This window comes from Tursiops truncatus, chromosome 18 (genome assembly GCF_011762595.2).
Source record: "Tursiops truncatus isolate mTurTru1 chromosome 18, mTurTru1.mat.Y, whole genome shotgun sequence".
Lineage (NCBI taxonomy): Eukaryota > Metazoa > Chordata > Mammalia > Artiodactyla > Delphinidae > Tursiops > Tursiops truncatus.
The window spans coordinates 76,859,119-76,868,700 of record NC_047051.1 but is presented as its reverse complement, the minus strand read 5'-3'; the positions used below and the strand labels follow the sequence as shown (position 1 = coordinate 76,868,700).

The window sequence follows — 9,582 nt, the reverse complement described above, 5'->3', positions numbered from 1 at the left end:
CCACTGACTCCATCGCGTTAGCACAAGAAGAGTAACGTGGGAGAAGTCAGGGCAGCTCCTGGTGCTGCTGACTGCCGCGACCCTCAGACCTGAAGCCAGCTCTACTCCAGAAGTTTTCAGCTTAGAGGAGCAAATTAATTCGGTTTTTTATTTAGTCAGGTTTAGGATGGGTTCTCCCTCTGTCTTGCATGCCTTCAGACACTGAAAGTCTGAATTTTTGTACACTGAATTTTTTTATAAAGAAGCATCTGTCACAAAATTAAAACCAGTATTTGAAAGTGGAAAAGTATTAAAATATTACGGACAAAAGAAGCATCCGCTTCTCTACCCAAAGTAATTGCTGACATTTCTTTGATCAACACAGTTCTAATATTTGTGCACAGAGCAGCTGCTCCTAGGAGCAAGGTTTTAGAATCGTTTTCACAGTCTTTCCCAGAACCCAGTGATCCCCAGAGGTTGAAAGACGATGTCTGGGTGTTTTCTCTGTGAAGGGATAAGAGTTTTCTAACGGCACAGTTGAGATTTCCAAAACCTCAACTCCTGAGCTTTCCAAAGTACTAAATCATGTATTCAGTGGGTTGAAAGCACTTGAAAGAACCTACATCTGCGTGAGAACTTAGAAGCCAGGGGGTTCTGTGAACGTCTGGACACGGAGAGCCCTCGTTCAGAGTGGAGACACCTCAGACAACTGCTGTATTTTATTTTCCAAGACAGTAGCAGCCACTGGGCTCCAGCCATGATACTTGGAAACAGATCGTGGCCATAGCCCAGATCAAAGAAATGGATTGACAGTGTCTCTCAAGTATCCAAACTCTTCCCAAGGTTTCTGACTCTCAAACAGACAGTGCTTTTGCATTCTGTTGGTTAAAACATGAATGGCATAGGACTAAAAATGAAAATGTGTAAGGTATTGAATTCTGTGCCCTGTCAAGCAATTGAAAGTGCATTTACCATCAGCTCTTTCTCCCTTACCCCTTTCTCAATCAAAAATAAAGATTTGGGTTCTACAGGAGGTCCTAGATCCCTCTTTTGGCAGTGATCCTTGAGTGAGTATATGTGATAGGAAAGGTGCCCAGAAGATTCCCTCATCTCCAGATATTGCCAAATCCCAAGAACTGGCACATTTGGTTCTTGGTGAGGCCTCTCCTCCTGGCTTGTAGACACCTATCCTTTTGCTGCGTCCTCACAGGGTCTTTCCTGGTGCTAGAGTGTGAGGGTGTGTGTGTGGGGTCTTGTCTTTTCCTCTTCTTCTAAGGGCCCTAACTGCATCACGGGGCCCCATCCTCATGATCTAATCTAAGCCCAGTCTCCTCCCAAAGGCCTCACCCCTAACACCATCACATTGGGGGTTAAGGCTTCAACATATGGATTCAGGGGTCACACATTCAGCCCCTGGTAGCCCCTGTTGGTCCTCTGTCCCAGTCTCCAGGCTTCTGCTCACATCTCTCTTCTCCGCTTGATCTCTAGGGTTCGAGAAGGCAGGAGTTCTGTCTGTCTCTGTCTGAGCTCCTAGCACACTGAATCTGCACGTATTACATCCTTAATAAATGTTGGTGGAGTCAATCAATGTGTCACTGAGTTTAACTCAGTACAGCAACCAGTCCATCACCAACCATCGACAGTCTCCGTGGAAAGAGTTTGGAAGGAGGAATCCCAACGCAGAGAGGGCCTGCGACATGAAGGTTTGCAAGGTCCTTCTGGACAGTTGGCTTCGGAAGCAGCTTTTGGAGCCTGGGCAGTTGGAACTTCTGATGCACTGCGGGCCCAAGGAGCAGGATGGGGTGCTGAGGAGGGGAGATGTGTGCCTGCACAGAGGGTTGGTCTAGGATCAAGGGAGAAGGTTAAGTGGTCTGTATTTTTCCTTCTTGTTTCTTAGCTCATCAAAGAGACAGAAACTCAGGGTAAATGTTGAATCTAGGAGTGTGCCTTTGAGTGAAACATCCCCAGGATTCCGTCCTTCTGGAGTCTAAACACTGAAGGTAAGGTACATGAAAGTGAAGAAATTTAACATCATAATTTCTCCAAATCCTGCCATCCTTTGGGTTCCATTTTTCTTTCTTCCTGACTTTATCACTTAACACACAACTGTAACGATGTTCGATTTACCTAGAGCGTTTCACTCAACTCTTAATCACAGTGGGAGAAGGTATTGATGAACTTCTGAATTCTGCATTCTATTATGGTGAAATGCTTGAATATTTTTGGTGAGTTTGTATGGCTTTCATAATCAGAAAATAATAAGATGTCTAAAATGAAGTTCAGTGTTGGGAAATGCCGTGGGATCATACACCCAGCGTGGCTGAGTGCAGCAGATCCTACTTTTGCATCAAGCTTGGTACCCTTGTTCCTTCCAGCCCCGATGTGATGTGTGTAGAGGACTTTGGGAGTATGAGGGGAAGGAGGGTCAAAAATGGGGCAAGAGAGTCCTTCCAGATTTGCGACGTTAGCTTGGATTGGTTCTGGTTCCAAGGTACACAAAACCTACTCTGCATCCCTCAGAGCGGCAGCTGCTGGTGGTGTGCTGGCTCCTGGACCAACAGGCTTGCCACCCTTCTAGTCTGCTCTCCCATCAGCACAAATCTGAGATCGGGTGAAAAGACCACTTTCTGTGTTTTTACTCTTATCTCTCACACTGACAAACCATATTCCATGTAATATATACCAAGTCAAATTGCAGGACTACGGCCTTCTTTTGAACATCATGTAGCTCATCTATGTGAGGGTGTCCTAGGATTCACCTCGGAATTTTATCAGCCAAATAACTGAGACCCAATGAGGTCATTTCCTCCAGCTGCTGTAACAAATTACACAGCCGGGTGGCTTAAAACACAGGAATTCATTCTCTCACAGTTCTCAAGGCCAGAAGTCCAGGAGCAAGGTGTCAGCAGGGCTGTGCTCCCTCCAAAGGCTCCAGGGGAGGGTCCTTCCTGCCTCTTCCCGTGTCTGGTGTTTGCTGGCTTTCCTTAGCTTGTAACTGCCCGGCTTCAATTTCCCCCTGGGTGTGTCTCTCTTCTTTCCTTATAAGGAAATATCGTATCATATCGGATTAAGGGCCCACCCTACTCCATTATGACCTCATCTTAGCTAATTGGCTCTGCAATGACCCTGTATGCAAACAAGGTTTCGTCCTGAGCTACTGTGGTTTCAGGCTCCCAGACATCTTTCTAGGAGACACAATCGAACCCAAGAAATTCAAGATTTCACTGTTTGTAGCGTAACTGGACTCACCACTCAAGTCTCATGGTGGAATTTGTTTCACTTGTTTTAACATTTTTTTGTTTCCTAGTCACCTTGACTGAAAAGATACTCCTGAGCATGAAACATTGGGGAGATTACTTCACCTGCTCTGCGCCTGGCTGGCGTCCTCTGGAAGCGGGATTGCCGCACCGCCCACACCAGGGATGCCGTCGAGGTGAACTGATGCCACGGCACGAGTTCCTCTCCACCCCCCCCCACCCCGCTCTTCCGAATATGGATGTGACCATTGCCCAAAAGGAAAACAACATTTGGAAATTGCTCCAGGAATTGTAGAAGCAGGAACACTTAGAGCAAAATGCTGGAGCTGGAGGACTTAACTTCTGATCGCTAAGTGCCCTTGAGGCCTCTCTCCGAGGACAGGATGGGCAGGGCGGTGCCGGCGCCAGGGGGGCAGACACTTGAGTGCTATTTCTGGCTCTTCCATTACCTTGATGCTCGACCTTGCAGAAGCTGCAGCTTCTCCTTTACTGTCTCCGGAGCTGATGATTTCTTCCTCTCTTTAAAGTGCAGGTGGTAGTCGCGAATATTTGTTCCCTGCAGGTTTGGTTCTGTAAACCTCTTCTCGGATAAAAATGCCAGGCAGCTGTGGAGTATTGTTCTTATTAATAACCTCATTTCAGCGTAAACTCACCCACTTTCATGCTTCATATTAATATTCCACTGCTGAAAACATGCTACAATAGCAACTCAGATACCCTCTGTCTTCTCATTTTGAAAATGATCTGTACACAAAACTGTTAAGTTGTCCTAAAACAGAACACCTTTCTTTCCTCCTTCCATGTCCATGTGTAAACATGGCTGCACCTTCCATATAAAAACATCAAGTTGATTCCTCTTGGTCCAGCTCTTTGTTGCCAGCTGTGTTGGTGGTCTTGGGCTGCCGTGACAAGACACCGTAGCCTGGGGGGCTTAAACAGCAGGAATTTATGTCTTAAAGTTCCAGAGGCTGGGAAATCCAAGATCAAGGTTCTGGTTGATTTGGGCCCTTGTGAGGGCCCGCTTCCTTGTTCATTGATGAATCTGTCCTCACATGGGAGAGACAGAGAGACAGAGAGTTTCTTAATCCCATCATGAAGGCCTCATCCTCATGAGCTCATCCAAACCTAATTAGTGCCCAAAAACCACATCTCCAAATACCATCACGTTAGGAGTTAGGGCTTCAACGTGTGAATTTGGGGCGAGGGATACAATTCAGTCCGCAGCACCAGTATTAGACTATTCACAAACAGAATTGCTTTGTTTCCATCTGCTCGAGTTGGCTTGTAGCTGGCATAGGTGGTTTGTTGTGGGTTTTTTTGAAGCAGATCTAGAGATTATCAAAATAATTCTTTCACTGTAAAAACACACCACTGTCCCCCGGGCTGGGCCACAGTCAGAGCTGCCCCCAGGTTGCCCCCTGGGCTCCTTGAAGAGCTCCAGGCCTTTGGTGTAGGTGCAGAGGGGGGACCCTACCCCGTGTGAAGCAAGGATCTGAAAGCCTCCACCTTGCCTAGGCCTGGGAGGCAGGACTCCCTGAACAGCAGGTATCTGAGCTCATGAGGCAGGCAGTACAAGGCATCCCGCCTGCGGGTAAGAGAGGTCGTGAGCCTCCCGTTCTGGGCTCTGCTGGGTTAGAGGACATCTCATCCCTTCTCGGCTGCTAAGGGCCCCAGATGTGGTGCAAACGTCTGGAAGCCATGGGGCAACACAGAGCCGTGTCTGCCTGCCAGCATCCTCCCATCACTTACTGCTTTGCACAACCCCCTTTCAGCTTTGGGATAAAGTGAAAGCGACCTTGAATCAAGTGCAAGATCGTGTGCAGCCTCCCTGAGGCTGGCTGGTGCCCTCTGTGCTCTCTGGGGAGCGGGCGCCGGCTGCACCCGTCACAGCCAGGCCGTGCCCCTGCGGGCACCTCCTGGGGGTGCTGGTGGACACAGTCCGGTTTCGCATGTGGCAGCGATGAGAGAAGTCGCTCAGATACTTGGTGTCACCGATGAGGATTTCCCACTTTCCCAGGAAGTTGACAGCACTAGGACATGCAGACACATACACACCAGAACTCCTCCAAATTATACAGAAGCAAAAAATCTAAATGCTAAATGTTTGTGGGTGTCTAGTTTGGTAGCCCAAACTTTGTGGGTAGGTTTGTTTCCAGGGGTGCTGGCCACCCTAGATCGTGAAGAAAGTTGTGGTCCTTCTCCCCAAGCCCTTGTCTGTCGATCTGGTTTTCAGGTCGGACCTTTTTGGGCCGGATGGAGTGAGACAGGGCTGCAAGCAAAAACACAAAAACCACGCATCTCAGGAAATCTTTTCCCCTGATGAGTCCCTTTCTCATAGATGTGTTTTTCCATAAAGTGCAATTAGTAATCCATCCAGCCTTTGTCAAACTTAACTCTACTGTCTTTGGACAGAATGTGAAACACCCACAGGTGTTTGGTGCCGTTCCTTCCAGACAATGAAGCGACCAAAGCAGAAGGGCTCTGCTAAGAAGCCCGCTCCGATGCCTGCCTTTGTGCTGGTGAAAAGGACGCACAGCAAACCTAACAAGGGCTGGACACGGAGGGGGAGGGCCAGGCAGCAGGCTCACAGGCTTCTACGTTGCCCCTTTGACAATGATTGAAAAGGAAATCGCTTTTTAATAAGTGTGGTATTCTCGCAGGAACGGGGCTAAAGGGTTAATTTAATGCTTGACCCATTAAAACCGTTGACGGCAGTGAGAAGCTCACAGGCTGATCGGATGACTGTTTCTGCAGGAGAAGGGGTGGAAAACTGAGCCTCGCTGGACCAGGTAATCAAGGGAGATCGGCCTCGAGCAGAAGACAGGGCCAGGCAGAGCCCGGGCGCTACCTGAGATTCCATTACTTGTCGTCTTTCAAGCATAATAATGAGATTATGGTAACCCTAAACTGGCTGAAAACAAATCTGGCGGCCTGTCAGGTTCATTGTGTCGAGTTTTACAACAATCCAGGTCTGGTTTCCCTGAACCTGTGACGATTACCCTGGGGGGAGGGCCTCGGAGAATCGTGGTCAACCCTCAGGCTCGCTCAGATTCTCGCTTCCGACCTACACACCACTGTGGAGCGCATGGAAAACCTTGCTAACGTTGAGTTTTTCACCATGTGATTTAAAAACGAATAATAAGGAGATATTGATGCAACCCTTACTCTCCACCCCATATCAGCGGCAGATTTTCTGTGAGTCCTGAGAAGGCGTGCTGTGGAGGCGTGAAGCCCTGGATCCAGCCACACCTGCCCGTGCTGGGTTCACACCCACCCCCGTCACATGCCCGGGAGTAACCCTGTGCGTACGTTAACTCCATCTGTGCAGAGAGGAAGTAGGAAAATAAAGGGGCAGTAACCTCGTTCATCCTGGAGGAAAATAGTTTGTCTTCTTGGGACGCTGACCAGCATCCTGTCCAGTGGGTTACCCTGCGGCCGCACTGCTGAAATGCCCAAGCCGTCCCCGCCATCGTGGTGGTGACGTTTCTCAGCACTCAGGATAATCCTGGTAGCTTCGGGCGCTTGGCACAGGCCACCTCCCTCCAACCTCACCAGCTGGAGGCCCTGCCACCTGTGCCACGTGCTAGATCGAGGCTCCGGGGTAAGGATGTGCCCGAGGGCCCATCACCAGCAGAAGGCCAGCCCCGCGGGCCACAGCCCCTCGCAGCATGGTAGCTGGACCCTGAAGACGGATTCTCAAGAGAGGAATTTTGAAATGTCTCGTGCTCTTTTAAGCAACATAATAACTTAGAAGAGCAAACAGGGACGATTCACAGATGGCTGGTTCTGCAACCACCGTGCTTTATAAGCACAGACGCGGAGGGAGCTTCTGTAAACGGATGCCCAGCATCTGTAATTTTATCCTTTAACAGACTATTTGTTAATTAATATTCATGATGAATGTCAGCCGGCTCCAAGACAGATTAAAGGGAAAGAAACTCCTCTGGATAAAGTAAAGCTCAGCCTCAATCCCCAGAAGGGAAGCAGCAGTGTGCACACGTTCAAGTCTCCTGCGCAGAAAAGGGAGCCGGCAGCACCGCGATGGGGGCTGAGACAGCTCAGGGCTCCCGCGCTTCTCCTCTAGAATGTTCCCTTGGCCGTGGATTTGCCCTGAGTTTACCTCTGCCACTTTGCACCTCGTTTTTCCCATCTGTAAAATGGGGACAGTAGTTCTCACCTCCTCAGGTCACATCCTCCCCACAATGACCACCTCCCTGAGGTCTTGTGTGCTTCAAACAAGGCGACTGGGTGGAAGAGACTTGGGAAGTCTAGCGCCTGACACACGTGAGGACACGTGAGGCTGTGTGTCTGCACCCACACACGGGGGTCACACAGCAGGACTCTGGACCTGAGGCCACACAGGGAGGCGGTGGAAGCGTCCTCACCCATCCCTTGCATCTGGCGGCGTCCGAGTGGACCACAGGCAGTCAGATGTGCGCACACATGAGCAGGGCCCTGCAAGCTCTAATTCCACCTCTGCCCTCACCGCAGAGGGCCCATCAGCCAGGGCAGGTTAAAGGAACGTCCCTGTCTTCCCCCGACCTGATTTTCTCCTGTCCATGTTTGGAGCTGTGGCGCCCCCCCCTGGCCCTCATCAGCTGCCCCAGCAGGTGTGCGGTCCTGGCATGCAGGCCTGCAGTGGGGCTCCCCTCTTTGTCACCTGAGAACTTCCGCTTCTGAAGGACCAGTGGGGCCTGGGCTGGGCTCCCATCCCACACGTGGGCACAGATGTGAGGAGTGGTCCCTGCACCGTCAGCCCCAGACCCAGCAGACCATCCTTCCCTTAGTATCGTCCTGCCCTGACCCGTCACTGCTGACCATGGCAGCCCTCCTGACAACCCTCTTGTGGGACTCAGAACAGAGGGATTCCTCACTCTCCCCTCCTGTGGGGGGCACAGGACACATCATAAACAGCACCATGACCATCACAACAGCCCAGTGGTCAGTGGTGACGTCACGGTGATGGCAGGAGCCTGGGTCTCCATCTGCTCTGATGCTGAGGGCGTGTCTGAGGCTAGTTGGCCAGGGCTTCTCACTCCCATCCTACAGAACCGGACCCGCCCAGCACCCTGCTAGTGATGGCGCTGAGCTAAAAGGCAGGGCCCTTTGTCATCCCTCCAAGACTGTCCCCTCCTGACTGTCCCCCACCCCAGGTCCCTGTGCAGAGCCTCAGCCACAGAGACGACCTCCATTCCTCCAGCCCAGGGGTTTCGATAACCTGCTCAGGGCTGCCCCCTGTGGTGGATAAAACGCCGATCCCCAAACTGGGAGCACTTACAAGCCAACAGCAGGATTTGGTGTCCATAAATGACCATTACAACAACATTGTAGGAGGGACCTTCAAGATGGTGAAGGAGTAAGACGTGGAGATCACCTTCCTCCCCACAGATACACCAGAAATACATCTACACGTGGAACAACTCCTACAGAACACCTACTGAACGCTGGCAGAAGACCTCAGACCTCCCAAAAGGCAAGAAACCCCCCCACGTACCTGGGTAGGGAAAAAGAAAAAAGAATAAACAGAGACAAAAGGATAAGGACGGGACCTGCACCAGTGGGAGGGAGCCGTGAAGGAGGAGAGGTTTCCACACACTAGAAGCCCCTTCGCGGGCGGAGACTGCGGGTGGCGGAGGGGAGAGCTTCGGAGCCGCGGAGGGGAGCACAGCCACAGGGGTGCAGAGGGCAAAGCGGAGAGATTCCCGCACAGAGGATCGGTGCCGACCGGCACTCACCGCCCGAGAGGCTTGTCTGCTCACCCACCGGGGCAGGCGGGGCTGGGAGCTGAGGCTCGGGCTTCGGTTGGAGCGCAGGGAGAGGACTGGGGTTGGCGGCATGAACACAGCCTGCAGGGGTTTAGTGCGCCACGGCTGGCCGGGAGGGAGTCCGGGGAAAACTCTGGACCTGCCGAAGAGGCAAGAGACTTTTTCTTACCTCTTTGTTTCCTGGTGCGTGAGGAGAGGGGATTGAGAGCGCTGCTTAAAGGAGCTCCAGAGACGGGCGCGACCCGCGGCTAAAAGCACGGACCCCAGACACGGGCATGAGACGCTAAGGCTGCTGCTGCCGCCACCAAGAAGCCTGTGTGCGAGCACAGGTCACTATCCACACCCCACTTCCGGGGAGCCTGTGCGGCCCGCCACTGCCAGGGTCCCGGGATCCAGGGACAACTTTCCCAGGAGAACGCACGGCGCGCCTCAGGCTGGTGCAACGTCACGCTGGCCTCTGCCTCCGCAGGCCCGCCCCGCATCCGTACCCCTCCCTCCCCCCGGCCTGAGTGAGCCAGAGCCCCCGAATCAGCGGCTCCTTTAACCCGTCCTGTCTGGGTGATGAACAGATGCCAGAGGGT

The 9,582-nt window shown here is 51.8% G+C and overlaps 1 long non-coding RNA gene across 1 annotated transcript; it reads right to left on the bottom strand.

Moving 5' to 3' along the window:
- Positions 1-2,743: 2,743 nt before the first annotated feature.
- Positions 2,744-8,855, bottom strand: LOC141277009 (uncharacterized). The gene is made up of 3 exons (XR_012327532.1): positions 8,731-8,855; positions 3,686-3,841; positions 2,744-3,017 (listed from the first exon to the last, which is right to left on the bottom strand). It is a non-coding gene; the product is annotated as an uncharacterized lncRNA (long non-coding RNA).
- Positions 8,856-9,582: the final 727 nt, after the last annotated feature.